General features: G+C 32.4%; 1 protein-coding gene across 1 annotated transcript in view; it reads left to right on the top strand.

Annotated features, from left to right (window-relative positions):
* Window positions 1–2,606: 2,606 nt before the first annotated feature.
* Window positions 2,607–22,779, top strand: part of LOC118182583 (uncharacterized) — a 127,611-nt gene continuing 107,438 nt past the window's right edge. Inside the window, exon 1 of the mRNA XM_035351959.2 lies at window positions 2,607–2,856. The gene's annotated coding sequence lies outside the window, so the exon portion shown is untranslated. The remainder of the gene's footprint in view (window positions 2,857–22,779) is intronic.

Genomic DNA, 22,779 nt, shown 5'->3' on the forward strand with positions numbered 1-22,779 from the left:
GAGAAAGAAGATATTTTAATTAAAAAAATTAAATTAGTGAGTTGGAAATATCAAAGAGGTAGGCATGTGGCCAAAAATGTCTTCTCATTCATGAAAGAATTCTATTCCCATGACTTTTGTTAATCAAAATAATGCTGCAAATGTTAACGAAAATTAAAAATTGTTATACATTATGCATCATAAATTAAATGTGTTTTAAAATACATCCGTACCAAAATTATTAGAAATTATTAATTACATTTCAAGAAAATAAAATATTAAATATATTAACAATTTGATTCTGTTCCTATAATTTTGCTCTAAATGTTCGTAAAAGTTATTATTTGTCTTGTATTGAACATCATAAAGTAATTGTAATTTAAATTGCCAGTTACATTATTAAAAAAATAAAGATTTAAATCTCTATTGCTTTTTAATATTTCAGTTTGTTAAACAACTAGAAATCTCTGCCAAATAGCAACACTTTGAAAACTGGCTATTCATGAGAAAGAGCGCAAGATGAATTAAAGAACATATTCTTCTCACAGTGGCTACGATTGCCGAGTATCGGGGATGATAAATACATGGTTTCGTAACTGAAGGCCACAAATTTTAGGAAGACTTTAATAAAGATGTTTCTTGGCCCATCAGCGGCGAACGGTAAAAGCCGTTAAACACTGGTAGTTTCGGGTTCGGATCCTGGCAAACGGGCCAGATTCATGGGCGTTTTCATGGTGTCCTGAAATGTAACATGGATACGATTCATTTTTCCTTAAAAAGACCTCCATGGGCATCCCTCCGTTCCCGCTTAATGCCTAATGGCGGAGCACCAATAAATAATAACAATATTTTTTTTAAAGGGATGTTTCTCCTTTAAAATCGACCTGGCTTAACTCTGAGACAGTGGCCGGATCTTATGCGAGAATGAAGATGTCCCTATATTCTAGTTCAAACTGTGTTCAAACTGTGTTCCCCGGAACCGGGGGCTCCGCGCGACTTATCAAATAAAACGCAAAACTAAATATCTAAAATCTCTTTTTTTTTTTTTTTTTTTTTTTTTTTTCATTTTTCTATTAAACGTACCGAAAGTGATACGCAAAAGCTCAATTTTCAAGTATAAATTTATGATGAAGAGATGATTTCATTTTTATTTCCCACATGAAAGTGGCATATTTACGATGCTTTTAAAACATTTGCTTTTCTACGGATAGTAGAAAGTTCACAAAAACAAACAGAAAATGCTTTATTTGTTTTTCTCAGTCCACAAAATAGTTTTGCGTGTTTCCCAGTCACAAAGTTTGAAGACCACTGATTTAGAGCAATAGCTTTGGTTTGGTTTATTTAATTACGGCAAAGCACACTAGGGCTATCTGCCTAAGGGGAGGGATGTCTTCGTGAAGGACTTTCTAAGGGAAACCGGCTCGTATACACGTTACACATGGGGAAAACCACGAAAACGCCCATGCAGCCAGCCCGTTCGCGGGATTCGAATCTCGGACCGAACTACCAGTATTCAGGGACTTTACCGCTCGGCCGCTGGTGGGCCTAGAGTAATAAGAACCAAGTCGTGTAAGTGATAAATGCATGGTAATATAACAAACCGTCATTTTTCATTTAATGTAATATAAATTAGACGAAAAATTTTGAACAGACTGCGCTAAAGAAGTTTCCATCTTTTTTTTTAGTCCAAAGGGACTTGAGTCCCGAAGGACTATTGCTTTCGTTTTGGCATTTTGCGTCGGACTCCTATAAATGTCGGTTCACTTTTCAAACTGTTGTCATAAAATGTTAGAGTCCTGCATTATATTTCAAGAAATTAAATAATGAAAATCTGCGTAAATGTATGTATATTTCTCACATTGTCATAAAATAACGGTACATAGAGTCATCGAATTTTGAATAACGTAATCCTCCAACGAATATGAGCATGTGGAAGACCAAATTTGAAATTTGAAATTTGTTTTATGATCGATTTCCTATTTTTTAAAACTTTGACGAATTTTTGATTAACAAACTCAAGGATTTCAAAGCGAGCAATGGCAACGTTGTGCAGAAAAAACATTTTTATCTCCAGCGCGTGAGTCTCTGTATCGGAAATTCTAAAGATATGCTCGTTTTAAAACTATTTTGCGATATTGCTGTTGCACTGGATCTTATGGTTTAAGTGCGAGGAACATGATATTTAATAAAGAAAGGTAACACACAAAATGTTAAAAAACGCCCCTTTGGACGTAATTTAAAATCTGAAACATTTCAGATTTTTTTTTTTTTTTTTTTTTCTTCATCCAATTTTTGAAGCGTATATTCAAATGTAATGTTTTAATGGTTGGATTCGATTATACTTTAAATTCGACGAAACTCACGATTTCAAGAAAAAGTTTTTTTCTGAAAAAGCCAGAAGAAATTAGGCATATTTATAAACTGTAAAGATTTAAAATGTTTTTTATATGGAATTAAGAGTAACAAAAATTGTTCTTTTCTTACGTTTTAAAGTTCCACCTAGAAAAAAAATATTCACCAAAAGGCGATCAATCACCAAATATGGCAACCTCCGAAATGACGTCAGGAAAAGAGGATCAGAGGGTGTATCTTTGTGTTTCTCGCATGTCGCTCTTTAGCCGCGAAAGTTTCACTCTTTCGCTAATATCGCCCGCGAGCGGACGCGATTTTGAAACAAGCCGTGCCAGACGCGCTTTCTTAAAACGAAACAAAATCACCATCAATATTTGTGGGTGTTCGCTGTCTTGTTATTGTGGTTTCCTCCGGAACTTTGAACATCACCACCCGGGGAGGATTGTTTTTAAAACATTCTGTTTTGGAATTTCAAGAAGCAACATGATGCTCTGCGAAGTTCAACGCTGAAAACAACCTTAAACGGTATGTGATTTATTACTATTGCACAAATTATTCTAATCAAGTATTTCTGAGTTAGTGACGTAATTTTCTGATGATCAAATTAATCAAAGAACTACGTAATTCATTAAATTATTCGTGTAATATTTTTATATAATTTTAATCAGAATCAAACTTCAATCTTAGTCTGGCACTAACTTCAATGATAATAATAACAATATTTAATAAATAGAAAAGCTAGTTACGTTTTAAAGTTATACGTGGTACCTTTTCATAAACAGACAGCAATATTAATATATTATTTTTCTATATAATTGGTTTATCATGTATGATGTTTAAATGCAATATATTATATAGTTTTAATTATTTTTAAATTCTTCTGTATTATAATTTGTCTTCGGCGGAATAGTTTTGCTGCTGATAAAAATATATATTCCTAAATGAAACTCTCTTTTATTTTTTATCAATATTAACGTCAAACGATTTTTGAATTCTACTTTCTGTCAATTTAATCTATGACTAAATAATGTCATTTTTCTGTTAATGACTTCATTCTTTAACTTGAAGAGTATGCATTTTGGTAAATTAAAAATTTTCAGTATATTTAGCGTATTTTATCTTAGAATTAAATTTATTTCCATTATTAACTGATTGCATGTTTAGGAAGTGTCTTCTGATAATGTTATTTTACTTAAGCGTCTATAGAACACAATGCATAAAATAATTATGCATTATTATTATGATATAATTATATTATTGCATATAACCATTAATTATATTATTGCATATTATTACATTTAACCAATATGGTGACAATTTTATGCATACTATAATTACATATTATTATTATGCAATTATAATATGCATAAAATTGTCACCATATTGGTTAAAAGTTAACATTTTGCACATATTCTGCATTTATCAAAAATTTGAAGCATTTGAAAAGAACTTTTTTTTTTTTTTTTTTTTTTTTTTTTAACAAATAATAATTTCGAAGACATGTTAGTGCTTTTAGTTAGCAACAAAATCATGTTCGTTATAAACAGCCATTGTTTTTAATCGAGAATGCAATAAGATTTTCATTTATCTTCGGCTTTGTAAAAGGATTTACTTATTTTAATCTGCAGGGGAAAAGTTTAATTATTTAAAACGCCATTTTACCTTGATTTCTTAGCAATATTACAGCAGTTATTATTTTATACCATAAGGATTATAAACAAAATATTGCGAGCCTGTATGTTAGTTGTTTAATCAAACAGGCAACCACACCACTGATTTTATTTGCCTAAGCTAAGCGATGCCTTTGTCGAAGACTTTCTAAAGGAAATTAGCCCATGTTTACTTTACATACGGGGAAAGTAAAGGGCGAGTTCAATGAAACCAGAACAGTTCGCCAAAGGTTTAAACCGAGACAAATCATCTCAGACGTTCTGTATTTTGAGATTTTAGAAAGCAAATGCTATTATTTATCCTGTTCCAAGATAATAATGCTTACAGAAGTTTGGAGGAGCAAATTTGCTTACTTTTTAAGCGAAATGAAACCTTAAATTCTTTTACTGTATTCTTTTTTGTTTTGATATGGCAACAATTTAAGTGTTATTTGAGCAGAATCATAATATGTTATTATAAAGTAACTCAAAAGCTGATTAAAAAAAACGTATTATTATTGTTACTTATGCTCATTTGTCTGACATTAGCATCAGCCCACGAGATTCCTGGTGGCAAGGAGCGCACATTTACGCCTGTCGCTAGCTTGAACACCATACAGATGGCAGTGCGATTTAGCTCAGTTCCACCCCCATTTTTCATGGATAGCACCCCGGGGGATGGATCCGAGGGTCTCCCACCCCTCTCTCCTTCCAGCAAATCACATAAGAGGTCTTATGGCTCGCCGTAAATTTAGAGTGCCGCCATGCCGCACCGACACTATACATTTACAAATATCCATGCCTTCTCTGGGATTCGAACCCGGGCCTTTCGACACGGTAGTCAGTGACGCTAACCATTATCCCGATTGGGCAGCTCGAAATGCTTAAAAGTATCATAAAGAATCTTTAATTGAATTTATTTTGTTTTCCTAGATATTACGTTATTACCATGTGCAACGCATTTGTTCCCAGATTATTCTCATGTGTTCCATGTGTAACATAAATATGTGCTAATTTCTCTTAGAAAGTTTTCCACTTTGCATAGAAAGATTACTTTATTTATTATTTATAGATTGTTTACTTTTCCGTATCCTGAATAATAAAATCGTCTGTTATTCTATCAGGTTGTGATGTTAGGAGGCCCCAACTTGTCAGCAACAGTAGTAGTGACTGCTATGAACTGGAAATTACACAAACTCTTAAGAAGGGTTTAACTCCCTTTTTATTTCACTTTAGAAATCACAGTTGCGTTCACTTGACGCTCACAAACTACGCCGACCCGGCGGTTGAACAAAATAGACAAAAATGCAACTAAAAATAAATTACAGGATGAATAAATAACGAAGTCACTACCTACGAGGCTCTATAATCGTAACTAACTTAACCGCGTTCTAAGATACAGCTGAGATTCAGCAAACTTTCTGATTAAGAATTTGAAAGATTCAACTAACTGTCGAAATAGGCACACTGGCCGAAACGCGCGGTTCTTAAACTTTCTACCAAGCAACCTTCACGCTCGTGATTCAAGAAGCACACTTACAATCTCGTTTCCCTTCTATTTAACTCAATTTACTTCTGCGAAAATTTGAATACTCTGCGCGTTTTACTACGATTTACATACTCTGGCATTGGCAATTCTAGGGGAAAATAAAGGCTTGACAGGAAAGATAGCTTAAAATAAATATTAGTTAAAATAAATATAAACCCTACAAGGTAATTGCTAAAAAGTTAGTTTTTCATGTTCTACTCTTTATGCACCAGTTTAAAGGAGAAAACAGAGTTCGGAATTATAGTAGAAGCGATCGCTCACTAAAATTAATGCGCTTAGAAAAAAAAAAATTAATGCACGGTTAAGTGCTACAAAACTTTATAAAGCATTAATGAGAGTTTTGATGCATCATTTCTTCTGAAATTAAAAAAAAAAAAAAAAAAAAAAAAAAAAAAAAAAAAAAAAAAGCGTTCTGGATACTATAGTCATTTCTTTAGATGAAAAGTTTTCATAATCAAGGAAAACAAAAAAACTCAATTTCTTTTCCATAAAATGGAGGTCGAGCTGACTTTTATCATGTAGGGATTAGGGCGTATTTGTCGACGAAAACAAATGTAATATTTTTGGTTCAGATAATGCTATTGTTGTCTAGCGAAGATAGAACGTAAAGTTAAATCCAAAGAAATTGGCTTGTAGTGAAACATAGCGAAGAAGGTATGCTTCTGCGGATTAGAACTAAGGAGCTGAAGTTTATTGAAAACATAACAGATCGTTTAAAATATCTGAATATTTTAAAAAGACCTTGAAGCCATAAGCTCGTTAACGAAAAACTAATCGTTTAGGATTAGATAAACTGTTCTTTATTGAAATCGTAACGTATAATTTAAAATATAATTTTTTTTTTAAGAGAACTTGAAAGCATGAACTTTAAGCATGGAAGCACTTTTTCAGGATAATGTAGAATGGTCTTTTCTGATAACAAAAATTCCGTAACAAAATATTTAACATAGCTGCACATTTCAGAAGAAAGCTTAAAAACAACAGTCTAGTGTCAAAAACTGCTATTGGTTCAGGATTAAATAAAGTTGTATTTATTGAAAGCATAATAGATCATTTTAAGCGTTTGAATACCTTAAATGGTAACTGGAAACCTTCAGCCCACGGCAGGAGAAATACAGTTGGCTCAGAATTATATAAACCAGTCTTTACTGAAAACTATAATGGATCATTTAACATATTTATATTTTTTAAAAGATTACTCAAAAACATCAGCCTTGTATGGAAAACACTGTTAGTTTAGAATCAGATGGACTAATCTTTAGCAAAACCATAACAAATAATTTTAAATAACTAAAAATTTTAAAAAGAAACTTGAAAATTTCATCTCAGTTTAAAAAAACTGTTAGTTCAGGATTAGGCAAACTGGTCTTTATTTAAATCATAATGGATCATGTTTGGGTCTCGTCCCAAATAACACACACTAAATAAATTCGCTGGTTCGATTCTTTATTAATTCTCATAATTAATTACAATTAACTCATAGCTGTGACCAGCCCTCTTATACCGTCGATGGCGATTCTCAAACTCGTCTGATCATCACATTACAGATGCGCATGCGTGGATTACATTACAGATGCGCAGGCGCGAACATGCCGCCCCGCGTTGCAATGCTTAGCATTCAACTATTGTAACTAAGATATAGCATAAAAAAAATTAAACAAGTATATCATAAACAATTTTGAATAAGTACTATTACATAAAAATCATTATTATAATTAGACATTTACCATATACATAAGCGTACAACTCAAAGCAATACAATATAACATTTCAGTTACATAATGACATTTTATGTGAAGCACATTCAATACTGTACAATAACTATAAAGACAATACTCATTTTTGTATTGGTAAGACACATAATTTGGTAATTGGTCGTTTGAAAGTTCCAGTTTGAGTTTTTACATTACACACGCGAACCTTTCCATCTTTACCATAAAATACTTCTATTATACGACCAACCGCCCAATTACAACAAGGCAAATTATCTTTAATTAAGACCATGTCTCCAACTTGTATATTGGTTTTAGAACATTGCCATTTAGATCGATTTTGTAAATGACTTAAATAATTGAAGTTCCATTTTTTCCAGATAATTTGTACTAATTTTGTGATCTGTTGCCACAATTTTAACCTGTTAATGTTAACTTCCGTGATATCTGGCTCAGGGATCGAATTAATTGCTCTACCAATTAAAAAATGCCCAGGTGTTAGAACCTCTAAATCATCAATGTCCGAAGACAAGGGTGTCAATGGTCGGGAATTTAAAATTCCTTCAATCTGAATCATAACTGTTAAAAATTGTTCAAATGTCAATTTTGCATTACCTACGACACGTTTGAAATGGTACTTAAAAGATTTAACTCCAGCCTCCCAAAGGCCTCCAAAATTGGGTGCTCTGGGAGGGAGAAATTTCCATTCGATATTCTCAGAACTCAAATAACCAGCTAAAAGTTCATCCTGTTTGTTCACTAGTTTGTTTAACCTCTTTAATTCTGCATTTGCACCTACAAAATTCGTAGCGTTATCACTAAATAGTGTTAAACTTTTACCTCTTCGTGCAAAGAAACGTTTCAAGGTAGCTATTAATGCTTCAGATGTTAGGTCTGTTATCAGCTCTAAATGAATAGCCTTAGTAACCATACAAATGAATATACACACATAAACTTTCTGATATATACCTTTTCTTTGGTTTTTGTACTTAATTAAGAATGGGCCACAGAGGTCAATTCCAGTACAATTGAATGTAAGATTAGCTGTGATTCTTTCCTTGGGTAAATCACCCATGATTTGCTGAGCTACAATGGGATTGGCTTTAAAACATATTATACAATTTTTTACAATTTTTCTACAAACATTTCTACCACTTACAATCCAAAATTTTTGTCTTATATGATATAACAAAGATTGAGGACCCACATGCAAATATTTTAAATGATAGTAATTAACTATTAACTCTGTTAATTTATGTTTAGAAGGCAAAATAATAGGAAATTTTTTCTCATAAGTTAAATTGCTATTTTTTAATCTACCTCCAACTCTCAACAGTCCATTACTGTCAATGAAAGGGTTAAGACTTTTAATAGAACTATTTCTTGGAACAATACCTGATTTTTTAAGATCATTTATCTCATTTATAAAATACTCACCCTGTACTAATTTTATTAAAGTTTCTTCAGCTGCTCTCAATTCTCCCACTTGTAAATTACCTACCTGCTTTTGTTCTTGCTTACAATTCTTGTAAAACCTAAAACAAAAACTTATAATACGAATTAATTTTAAATACTTATTACTGCAATTCAATAATAATTTTAAATATTCGGGATTCTTTACTAAACGTTTCCATAAGGAATTTAATTTACTCGTTGCAATTTGTTTAGAACTTCCTAAAGTGTCCGGATCCTCCTTTAATGGCATTTTAACAACGTACCTACCGGTTTTATCTCGTGTATAATTTTCTACGAAATGTTTCTCACAAATTAAAAATTCTTTGTTTTTGGGTTTATCAGTTTCAATATTTTCTAATTCCCAAAATTTTCTAAGAGTTTTATCTAAGTTGTCTTCTTCCTTTATCAACCCACAATGAACCCTGTTTTCAGTCTCTTTTGGAATACTTCCAGACACGATAAAACCAAAAACTGTATCTTGAAAAATAAGATCAGGATTATTCATTCGAATTTGACTCGGTTTCAAAAGTTCATAAAAAACTCCCGCTCCCAACAACATATCTACCCTTTCTGGAACATTAAATCCTTCATCTGCTAATTTTAAATTAGGAAGATCTTGCACTGAAATTTTAATTTTGCGCGAAGGTGTTAAATCAGCAGTTATTTTTGGAATTACTAAAAAGTCCAAATTCTTTATAAAAGTTCCTTCTTTATTGCATATCGAAGCATTAATTTTATGCTTTATTGTTAAAGTAGCATCATTTATTCCCGAAACGGAAATGTTTGTTTTTTCTTTCTCTAACTGCAAATGCTCAATAAAATTCCGTGTCAAAAAGTTCGACATACTGCCCCCGTCCAGCAGACACTTCACTCTGTGTTTTTTCCCCTCGTTATCAATTAGAAAACATACGACTGTTGAAAGCAGAACTGTACTCTGTTTATTCGAATAATTGCTAATAAATGCCTTTTGAACGAACTCCTGCGCATTAACATTCAAGGTCGAAGAGTCATCTCATTTGGGAATGTTGCAGTCAGATACATTTGTTTTGTTTTTATTTTGTTCCGATTCCTTTACGATATTATTTGCTTTCGGAAAGTGAATAGTTTTGTGGTGCCGTTTTTGACAAAAACAAGAATATTTCGATGGGCAATTTGATACTGAATGCATATGTAGACAGTTAAAACATAATTTATTAGATTTCACAACCTGTACTCTTTCTTGTACTGGTAATTTTAAATACGATGGGCATTTTGCCAATCCGTGATTCTCGTGGCATAAAATACAGTTCTCAGTTTTAACATCTGATAAAAACACTTTAGCTACACTTTTTGAGCTATTATACTTACGATTAACATGAGAATTCTCAGTAAGAGGTTTTCCTCGTGACGTGAAATATAAATCTATTTCTTTACCTAACTCACTAGGTGAAAACCATGAATCACCTTGCCTCACTGCAATGTGAGAAGCTGTTCCCGTATCTAAAGATTGGTATAACCTATCTGAAACTATTAGTTGTTTGAGGGTCTCAAAGTCAGTTACCTTCCTTAATTTTAAATAATAATCCCATGCAGTTACTAAGCGTGAAGCAAACTGCACATGAGTTTCATGTGGTTGTTTAACAGTTTTTCTGAAGTTTTCTAAACACGAATATGGTGTTGGCTGAAACTCCTTCAGAACTACTTCTTTTACTTTTTCATAATTCGCGATATCCTTATCATGTAAATAGGTTATTATATTCGAAGCTTTGTCTCCTAACAGATTTAACAGAATTTCTGCTTTATAGTCCTCCGAAACATTTTTTGTAATAAACGCTCGTTCTAATGACGAAAAGAAAAATCCCCAACTCTCAGGCCGTATAGGAATTTTTACAGTTAAGGTTCTGATACTTTTTATTAATTGATCTAGTGACTCTGATTTTGTTTCGGTTTCGCTTACACCATTAAGTTTAGTTTCTGCTTTAAGCTTAGCCAACTCTAACTCATTCTTTGATCTCTCAAGTTTTATTTTTTCTAACTCGACAAGTTTTTGCTCTTTTTGCTCTTCCTGTTTTCTATTTTCGATAATAGAGTTTGCTATCTCTTTTACTAAATCTTGTTTAGTTTTGAAAATTTCACTATTCTCAATAATATCAGTCAAATCTGCTATAGTTATTTTTTCGTCAACATTTAGATTTATTTCTAAGGCAATAAGCCTTAAATCTTCTTTTTTAGCACCCTTAAATAACATTGTTATTTATAACAGAACAAGCACAGAAAGTACAGAATTAACAAGAGAGGAATCACTTACCTCTGCAGTGATTCACTTTTGATGAATATCCGTATCCAAAATCAGCGATATTCGTTGAAAAGAACAATTTGCGAATACTGGCAAACACTCCTGTGTTCTCAAAAACGAAACACTATTTACTCACGCTCCGGTCGACTACGACCAGATATGTTTGGGTCTCGTCCCAAATAACACACACTAAATAAATTCGCTGGTTCGATTCTTTATTAATTCTCATAATTAATTACAATTAACTCATAGCTGTGACCAGCCCTCTTATACCGTCGATGGCGATTCTCAAACTCGTCTGATCATCACATTACAGATGCGCATGCGTGGATTACATTACAGATGCGCAGGCGCGAACAGATCATTTAAAACATCTGAACAATTTAAAAGAGAACTTGAAATATGGGCGCAGTGCTGAGAAATACTTTTAGTTTCGTTCGTCTTTCATTTTCTGGCGGGCCCACCAGCGGCCGAGCGATAAAGTCGCTGAACACTGGTAGTTCGGTCTGAGGTTCGAATTCCGCGAACGGGCTGGCTGCATGGGTGTTTTCGTGGTTTTTCCCATGTGTAACGTGTATACGAGCCAGTTTCCCTTAGAAAGTCCTCCACCAAGGCATCCCTTCCCTTAGGCAGATATCCCTCGAGGCTTTGCCCTAATTAAATAACCTAACCTAACCATTTTCTGGCTGTAGGAAACACTATTTATTCCCCCAAATGGCGGGCACGAACCGTAATAATTCTTGATCACTACTAAGGCCGGAAGCGATGGTAATTTTATTACGGAAGCACCTAAACAGGTGGGCCACCATTGCCTCGTATAAAGGGACAGACAATTTACATCCATGTCTTCTCCGGAATTCGAACCCAGGCTCTTCGGTACGGCAGTCAAATTCACTAACCACTTTCCCGTCTGGGCGACTGTTTGTTTTCATTTCCCCATTTATTTCGTAAATATGAATTAGTTCCTTAAAAACATCTTCCTCGTTGGCTGACTTTCCTGTGCAAGTAGTCCTAGAGTGCTTTGCTTTAATCAATTAACCAACTAATCACTGTATTGTTTGTTTAATTCAAAGCTTTCAAGCACTTAAATCAGGTGTTTAGAAAAGACAAAGAACTTAAAAAGTTAATTTTCTTTTTGTCTAAGCACTTGCTTTATGTCAGCTTTTATACAAGCACTTACTTTCAATTAAAGTTTTCGCTTGAAAATTTTAATTTAATTAAATAAAAAGTAAACTGCTGATATATTTCTTATTGGGTTGCCATTCTTCTGCTAAACTTAATCAATACAATCAATCAATGAATTTGTCTTCATCATATCACGAAAGAAAAACAAAATTATTTCTAAATGAAAACAACATGTTTTCATTCGCTGCCATGGCAAGATCAATCTGATTTTGAAGAATCAACTACCGTTAGTTATTAGACGCCTATATCTTAAGCTTCCTAACAGCTTCTATTTTTCAGTCATAAACATAAGAGCCTAATCCAAGTAAACAGCATACAAAATGTCGAAATTAATGTCAGCGGCTAACCGTCATTGAAATGAAGTGGACGTGTGCTAAGCGAAAACGGCTTTAAAATGAACTGCAATAGAAGTGTTTAAAATGGAGCGTTCTTCAAAAATTTTTATAGCAACGTGAATTATTTAAATATGGCAAAGCATGAGAGATCTATCTATTTGAGGAGAGAGATGTCTGTTTAAAAGAAATTTACGTAAAGAAATGCACTTTTTCCCCCCTGTTACACCTAGAAATGCAACTTTTGTCCTTTTCCTGTTATATGCAGAAATGTAACATTCGTCTTTTTTCGGCTACACGTAGAAATGCAATATTCATCCTTTTCGTTTATGTATATGTTACTCTGAAAGACCGAAATTGGAGAATGTCGACTTTCACCGGAGAATGTCAAAATTCACCAAATACGTCGGTGAAAGATCGAATATTTCTTTACATTCTTGTACATTCGGACCCTCACCGGTGTATGTCGACAATCACAGATATGCTCTGGTGTAGGTCGAAAAGAGAGGAGTTTATGTACACGCTGCCATTCCAGAAGGAAGTGTTCCACAATTAAGTGCAGTTGTAAAAGCAAGGGCCTCTTGTGCAATTCAAAGTGTCATAATAGTTTAAGTTGTTGCAATAAATAAGATTTGAATCACATAATTTGGTAAGTTTATAACTTCTATTATTTTCCTTTCTCATTTTGAATGTACTGTGTGTTTTAAGTTCTTATGTTCTCAAGTTCTTATTCTGAGTTTCAAGTGCGTTTTTTCGCGAATGAATTACGGAGAAGGAAATATAATATTCTTATATGTTCAACATTCACCATTAGTACATGGTGAATGTCGACATTCACCTGTGTAAGTCAGAAATAAGAGTATTTGGAAAATATTTCGGACATACACCAAGCGACTATGTGAATGTTGACATTCACCGGAGAAAGTCGACATTCTCCAGATTTCGGTGTTTCACCGTAACATATACAAATACAATATTTGTTATTTTCCCGGTTGTACACAAAAACTCAACATTCGTCTTTTTTCAATTGCATGAAATAGCTCAACATTCGTCTTTTTTCGTTTGCGTGAAATAGCTCAACATTCGTCTTTTTTGGTAACATGCAGAAGTGTAACATTCATCTTTTTTTGCTCTCGTGTACAAGTGCAACATTTGTCCTTTTCCTGGTTATATATGGAAGTGCCATTGCTTTTCGATCATATGCAGAAATTCAGCATTCTTTCTTCTTCAGTTATATCTAAAAATGCAATCAATATTCTTCCTTTTCTGGTGGCTTGCTTGCATATTTTTAACGCAACCAACCTACTCTGGTACAGAAAAATGACCGAAGGATCATATTTCAGAGATTCTAGTCTTTCTATCAACGCTGCGAACTCTTTCTCGTTTTGCAGTATGTGTTTCATGTACTAGACAAATTTGAGGCATTAATTATAAACTTCTTTCTTGTTACAACGCGAGACCAAGTACTAGAATTAATTTTCTCTTCTTTTTTTTTTCCTTCTGAAGAAAACAGACTTGCATCAGTCACTTTCGAAACTGATAGAGTTTTATAGAACATGTAGGTAAATCTAAGGTTATTATTTCGCCTAAGTTCATATTTTACATGGATGTGTATCTCCTACATACGCATTTATTATTTTGCTGTTTTCTGGGCCTTTAATTTATTTACTAAGCTCCGTTTAAAATGAATTTTTGAATTGTCTTTTTTTTAAGAGTGCATACTGTTTCGACGTAACTCTTGTTCAAGTATAAGACATTGGCAGCGTCAAAGAATCATTTCTTAATCGGCAAGAAATTCTTTATGTAAATGTTTTATTAGACGTTGGTGCCGCGTCATATGTACAAATCTGTCAAATCGCAGTTTCATGGAAGGAAAACCTTTAAAAGTTTAACATTTTGAGAAAAATCTCATTATGACTTTCACATATGATTTTGACATTCGATTGTTGTAAGTATCCGGATAGGTTTTTTTCCCACATGCAAGGGCTGTACTTAAATACCAGAGAAGGCATGGGAAACTTGTGGCGGAACAGGAAGCTTCAGAGTGCAAGTTTCATTTCTTTATTATATTATTTTACGTCTGATACATAGATGAAATTATTCGCAATAAGTTATATATATTCAGAGATGAAAAGAGTATTAAAGTTACAATATTCTATAGTTCTTAAAATAATTGTTATTATTTTTTGCCCCTATAATTATTCTCATCACATCTCGAAAGGTTATCATTTCAATCATTTTATTATTCATTTAGAAATATTTTATTACAATAAGAAACAGTATGGAAAGAAAATCAACGCTTAAATGTTCGGACTAAAATTGAATTAAATAAACTATTTGACTTTCAGAAAAATACTACTAAACTAAAAATGAAAAATATATTTACGTCGGATAACTTTACTAATGGTATCATTTTAATTTTTTTTCATCATTTTAAGAAAGCAAATAATTCTTTGCAGCCATACTAACAGGGTGATAGGGGAGTTGATTGCCATTGCTTTGGGCTCGGATTCTAATCCCGGAGATGTCTGGATGCTTTGGTGACTTTGCAACATGGAAGTATTTAAAATAATGTTGAGTCGAAAGTCCTCTCGAGTAGCTGTGGAAGGGAAAGAGGGGTGGCACACCCTTAGATCCGTTCCCCTTTCAAAAGTGAGATGGAGTTGGACAAATTCGTACTTTGGCTTATAAAGTGCTGTAACGTCTTTGTAGTGCTACGCTACCATATAGGTACCCAGAAAGAAATATAAAGTCCTCGTTTTTCCTCGTGCTGAAACTATTTTAGTTTTTTGTAAAAAAAAAAGTTTGGTTCTGTACCAAATGGTGAAATTTCTTTAAACGCTTCACTACAGTGCCAAGGCCTGTAACGACAGGCGCAATTAATTTTCTTGGCCGCGATGAATTTGTGGGCTTTATCTGATGTTACTGTCAGGCAAGTGACAGAAGTCACTTGAACTGAATATAATTCTTTAGCTTCTCAACAACAGAATATCCTTTAGAAACATCAAAAGGAACTTAAATACCAGAAGAAGAAATCATGAGATTAAATAATAGCTACTGTTTCTAACTAATAAAAGAAAAGAAATTTCAGTTTTAAAAGCTCTGTCTTTTGATTTTGCATTCCTGTCTTTATAAAATGGTGTAAAAAGGAAAATCGCAGTATTATAATAAGCAAATCCTCGTTTGGACAAATAAATAAAAAAAAAAAAAGATCGTTTGAAAAAATAAATTAAAATATGTTTGAAATCTACATGTCCTTACAAAACTTCATCACAGCCATAAAAATTATTTTTCAAGAGCAGACGATAGTACGTAGAATTACAATTAAAAATTTTGCACTTGACCTTGTAGTAAATTATTAAGAATTTATTTTATTTCTGACATACATGGTATAAAATAGATTATTGCAAAAGTGTTTCATGTCTGGATAATAGATTGTTTTATGTCTGGGTAAAATTACTTTTTGTGATTATGAACAAGCATTTCATTAATATGGAAGATAACTTAAAGATTTTATGTACCATCGATTACATAACTATTTATGACGTAGATGATGCTATGTCTAACTAAAAACAGCTGAGATGTAATAGCGCGGAAGTGTAATATACAGAATTGGTGCATATTCGTTCCTAATATCAATTAATGGAAATGAATTTTGCTTATTTGATATCTCTGGTCTTTGAATGAACAGACACCCGGTAGAGCTACTAAAATCTTTGCACCGGAAAATGCTCCACGGCCATCCAGCTAGCTCTTCGGTAATTAAAAGAACTGGCAATTAACTGCGAACCGTTACTCGGTGGAGGTCGACGACTTCTCCCGCAGAGGTTGTTGACGCCAGTCGCTCTCATTATCAAGGTTTCCACCGGGAAAACTAGAACCCCTCTTCTAAACGCTTCCGAAAAATTCTTCTCGGGATTCCCGTAAATGTGTTAATGTGCAACAGGTGTCGCTCTTGGGGTCTGCAAAAATTATCTGTTCCACTTGAAGGAAAACTGCTATTAATAAACATTTGTGGTTTTGGCAGTGTTTAGAAAAGAGATTGTCTACTATGATGGAAATCCTCGTTCGAAAAGGGTCAAATTCGTTCCAGAAATTGAGCATCTCTGTCATTGAATGTACTGGCATTAGAAAATATCTTCTTGGTTGTGACTGGCGCCGCTGTTTTTGTTTTCAAATGTTGTTTGATTGAAGATGTTGTCATGCCAGTTACTTACTAAATCAGAACCAGGATAATTGATATTTAGTAAATGATCGATAGTGTTCGAAATCTTAATTACTAAATAAACAGAATTATTTAATTTCAGTTAAATATTTTCAGTTTAAAAATGTAATCTGAGGAAAAAAATTGTTAAAATTTCGACGTAATTGAGCTCCATAGGAGTTTCCTGTTAAAATAAATAAGGATAAAATAAGGCAAATGAGAATGATAAAATTAAGTAGAAATTACCTGTGATCTGAGAAACTTCAGATTATTTCTATTACCTCAAATAATATCATTTAATTTTTTTTAAATCATAAATATTAAATATTTTTAAATGTAAAAAATCTTAAATGCAAAATATGTGAATGATTGCTTCTGTTTTTGAAGAGATATATGCTCGTTATAGTTGATTAATGTATCAGTATCAGGGAAATAGATATTTAATAAGCAACTGATGATGCTTGATATTGCTAATCGATATTTTTATGTTAACTAAGTTATTAGATTTCAGCGATTTTCATTTAATAAAATATTCGCAAACTATACAGTGTCGTAGAATTGGCCTTATAAAAATTAAATAAATGTAGCTTCTACATTTATTTACGAGTAAATAAAAAAAACTCGTAATTTTCTAAGTAAATAAAAATAATAAAACTATATAAAAATTGTCTGCAGTCTGAAAACTTAAGATTATAGTCTAAGAATAGTTTAAAATTCAAATTTTAAAAAAATTAAAAATATGAAAAATCTTACAAAAACTTCTCATTTGTTCTTAAATAAAATTATAATTTACGATTAGAGATTCATAAGTTTTTAGTGCCAAATAATAATAAAATGCGATTTCACAACTTAAAATTTAAAACAATTGCATTTGTTCCTTCATTTCCTTTTGGAATGTAAATGTAAAATGGTACATACAGAAGGTATCAAAATATAAAAAATGTATATTTCCATTTCAACAAAATTAAAAACAGAAATGTATAGATGCTCTTATAGGTTCTATCTGACTACAAAAATTCCTCACAACTATTAGATTTTGTTTTGTATGTAGATAATAGTAGGGTAAGGCTTCTATCGATGGACCGGCTCCTTCATTGAGCCACCTCCATTATTTTCTAATTATTGACAGTAGGCGCCACCTGTTGACTGTTTAGTATACTACATGAAGCTTGAAAACAGCCTTGTTGATTGGGAATTGATCCATGCTCAAACAAGGTTGCTTTACAAGAAAATAAGATTTTTGTATTTTTATTCTAATTTATCAATGTAAAGAAAATATAGATATCACTAAGACGTTAATCTTGTTTTAGTTGTTACTGATAACATTTAAAACTGTGTTCAGTCAGCTTATTTTCTTGCATTAACAATGGCTGTGTGCTTTGTTATAACCGAAATCACTGAGGTATTACGGAGGAACCGACTACAGGTTGCCTTCAATGAGCCAGCCTGTGGTGCTATGAGTGAGCTGCTGGTCCAACCATGGAAACCATATCTAGGCTAATATTTTGTAACTTTATCCAGATGAACAATAAAATGTCACTATATCTGATTTAGTAAAAAGCTCTGGGGGAGTAATTAAATCTGTAATTATATAATGATCTCATGTTCTTTGTTATAAAAATAATTAAAAGTCATTAATCTAATTTTAATCTAAACTGGAGTATCTCTAATTCGTGTGTATAATGAATATTTTATTGAAATGATCGTAATGATTTTCATTATTTCTTGCGTAATCTATGGCTATTAGTAGTTTTAAAATTCTATCTGCACAACAAATAGAATAAGGAACATGCATAGTGTAGGAATTAAATCAAAAAATTAACAACTTCAGTGGTAGGGCAGCATAATTCTAAATGTTGTTCTCAGCAAGAACTTTCAACAATACACATTTGTTAGTGACTTTAAAAGATTTTAGCTAACAGAAGCCAGACATTAAATTTATGATATACGCTACATATTTTTGCCATCTAAGAGTAACTTTGTGCCTTTTTGTCAACCATCTCTGATTTTGATGTTAGTTAACCTTATAAAATCGGGGCCACATCTGTGAAAAGACAACTCCAAACTTCTGGACTGGAGAAGAAAGGTAAAGGCTGAACTTTCATTGCTTTCAGTAAAGAGGCCTATCAATTCCAACGAGGATTCATGGTTCTGTGTTATCTGTTGTGATGCCTTCGAGGAAGATAGGATTTAGTGTTTATTTTGTAAAGTGTGAGTTCATGAGAAGTGTGCTGATGTAGAAAGTGGATCAAATGTATTATTGTGAAAAATGCAACTGAACTCATCAAGAACGAATTTATTATTCGTCCTTGATCGAAATTCTGCATCTATTAAATTAATACAGTAATTTGCGTAAGATTTATAGACTAATATTAATAGTAGGCTTAATAATTATTTTATGCTGTTTGAAAGATTTCAAGTTACGGTTATTATTCTTTTTATACTAGCCTAACTGCAAATTACCCCCAAATTCTCATTTTCATTAAACTCTTTCTAATAAACGAAATTCAATGGGTATTTAGTAGATTCTCGCATTAGACTTATTTCATCATTATGAAGACTAAACTAAAATTCAACTCCTGATTCCTTGTGAATAATGCGAAGTATGCCTAGTATGTTTCAATGTATGTAACGAATAATACGCAGTATGCCTAGTACAGTGTCTCACAAAAGTGATGGGACACTTGTGTTTTACAAAAGGAAACTGTAATAAAATAAATTAAAAAAACATGTAAAAATTTTTTGTGGGTGTGTTTCATACTTAAATTTAGTAACAATTATTACATAACATACATTTTCTCAAAATATTAAAATATGAATTTAACAAAAATACAATTGTTTAAAACGGAGCAAAAAATGACTCACATAAGTGATGGGACACCATTAGATACTACTACGTACTACAATAAAATTATTTTTTGGGTGTTTTATTTTTACTCAAAAGCAATTGGCAATAATTTATAAAATTGTCTGCAGTTTTTCTCTCCAGTTTGTTTTGGAATTTTTGTGTTTTTTAGCTCTGTGCAGCCATGAATGCTAAACGAAAAGACACTTTGCCTGCAATTCGAAAATTAGTTATTAATTTGCATATTGAACATGGAAAATCTATTAGAGAAACTGCTGAAACAGTTAACTTGAGTCATTCAACAGTTTTTAATATCATTAAACGATATAAAAAGAATCCTATGATTCAGGATAAAAGAAGATTTGGCCGACCATCAAAGCTATCCAATGGAATAGAGCGAATTATCGTTCGAAATATTAAAAAAAATCCAAGAATGAGTGCTTCTAAAGTTGCTGCTGATTTGCAAGCATTATATGGAGTAATTGTTAATCCTGAGACTATTAGAAGATTAATTCGATCTGCTGGATATCACGGTAGAGCAGCCAGAAAAAAAATTTTTCGTAAGTGAAAAGAATAGAAAACTCAGACTGGCTTTCGCAAAATCCAACATAAATAAGAATTCTGATTACTGGAATGAAGTTATATTTGCTGATGAGAGTAAATTTAATATATTTGGTTCTGACGGTAGAATCTTCATGTGAAGAAAACCCAGGGAAGAATTTCGCAAACAGAATTTGGTGCCAACAGTAAAACATGGTGGAGGAGGAGTCATGGTATTGGAGTGTATGTCGTCCTCTGGAGTTGGTAATCTTGTTTTTATTGACAGTATAATGGATCAGTACAAGTATATAGACATTTTAAATCAAAATTTGAAATCTTCAGCACGAAAATTGAACCTTCATAATGATTTTAAATTAAACCAGTACAATGACTCCAAGCACACTGCTCTGAACGTTAGACTCTGGCTGCTGTATAACTGTCCTGAAATAATAAAAACACCACCACAATCCCCAGACTTAAATCCCATAGAGAATATTTGGCAAGAATTGGAATCAAGAATTCGCAAACACACCATTTCTTCAAAACAACAATTAAAATCGGTGCTTCAAGAAGAATGGGGTAAAATCACTCCAGAAATCACAAAAAAATTAGTCGAATCCATCCGAAGAAGATTAAATCATGTTTTAAAAGTAAAAGGAAATCCAACAAAATATTAAAACCTTTTAAAAAGTAAAATTTTTGGATAAATATTTGATGGAAAAGTAAGTGTCCCATCACTTATGTGAGCCATTTTTTGCTCCGTTCTAAACAATTGCATTTTTATTAAATTAATATTTTAATATTTTGAGAAAATGTATGTTATGTAATAATTGTTACTAAATTTAAGTATGAAACACACCCACAAAAAATTTTTACATGTTTTTTAAATTTATTTTACAACAGTTTCCTTTCGTAAAGCACAAGTGTCCCATCACTTATGTGAGACACAGTATGTTTTATGTATTTTCAGTGACTATTGTTAGTTTCTAACCAGCGTTTTATATTTACGAATTATGCTCAAAATAGTTCTAAACATTTTATTGACTTGTATTAGCTCAATAATTAAGCCTAAAAACTCAAGCTACAAAGCATAAAATCATAAACTTAAACAAGATGTTCTAAATAACAAAATTAAAAGATGGAAATAAAAAAACCCCTTAATATGATATTATTCGATTGCAAATAGACGCGATTTTGCAATTAGTTATTAAAAAATTAATTAGTTATTAAAATTTAATTCTTCAAGACAGTTGGACGCTTTTTTTATCGTATGGCTTGGGCGAGTAACTTGGAACAAATGTTTCCCACATGCGAAATGGCAATCATTTATATTATTTCAAGCCTTGAAGTTCACTTATGTTAACTGATTATGGCTAAGCACTCAAGAGTTACCTGTCTAAAAACAATAACGCCTGATAGCAGGTGTTAACATATATAAATAATAAAACGCATATTATTTAAATTTAAGGGGAAGCAGATGTTTATATATGGAAGAAACATTTCGAACTTCATCGTCAGCTTTGTGGAACATCATTTTCGACAATAAAAAAAGTGGAAGAAAAGAGAGATCGTTTGTTCCACTGGCCCACTGCCTGGAAGAGGGACGATTGCGTGATGGAACGTTCCGCCTTCTCACTTGGATGACCGGATCCGTTTCACGGCTTATCTTCTGATAGACACAGCCTTTATGCTATTCTGGGATAGACGCTTTCTTTTGGATCATAATTTTTTTCCCCTACACCTATCGATCATTGAAAATGATCATTAAACTCCTTTTTCTATTCTTAAATAGAACTATTGGCTTTTGGGGAGTTGTAATGCTAATTCTTACGCATTTCTTTCAATTGATGTCAGTTAATGCCTAGTTTTGCTTTCTAATGTCTGTAGTAGAGAGCTCGAAAAGGTTAGTTGCATTTTTTAATTCCTTAATCATTTATCTTAGATTGATACTTTTAATATATCTCAAAATAAAATTATAAACAATAATAAATTAAGTATAAAAAAAATTTGAAATGTTTCAGGTTTTTACGGTTGCCCAAAAGGATTTGTTAAGGTTTTAATGCTCTCGCTGAGTTCCCAACCTACAAGTCTGCTGTTATACTCACTCCTATTAACTTTTTTTTTTCATCTTTTTAGTTTTATTATTAAGCATAATTTTCTTCGCATCTACGGCATATACGCCGTAAAGGAGCAAAATTATAAAAATTTTAGGTGCAGTATAACAGTATGCGTTTAGAATTCCCTATGCAGCGTTAAGTGTTGGCATACATTTTATTTATTTATTTATTTATTTTTTCCCTCAGTTTATTCTATCAATGTTCAGTTTTCTTACTAAAATGGCTTTGCAAAACTTATTTTTGTTTTTTTATCATTAATGCTCTGTGTACTTACTTTATTTATTAAATATCACTCTTTTGGTGCTTCCGCTACATAAAATTCGATTCAACAGCAAAATCACAAACTATTTAAAAACAGTATATCTTCAGAATTTCCGACAGACAGTCTCGCGCTGGAGATATAAATGTTTTATTCCGTACAGTACTTGCTTTGGAATCGTTGAGTTTGTTAAATAAAAATTCGTTAAAGTTTCACAAAATATGAAATAAATAATAAAACAAATTCGAAATTCAAAATTCGGGCTCGCAGGTGCGCGTGTTCGAGTGGAGGATTACGTTGTTCAAAATTGGATGGCTCTAGGTACG

Source organism: Stegodyphus dumicola, chromosome 5, assembly GCF_044657685.1.
Source record: "Stegodyphus dumicola isolate Sdum_Otavi_A_Nest chromosome 5, ASM4465768v1".
Classification (NCBI taxonomy): domain Eukaryota; kingdom Metazoa; phylum Arthropoda; class Arachnida; order Araneae; family Eresidae; genus Stegodyphus; species Stegodyphus dumicola.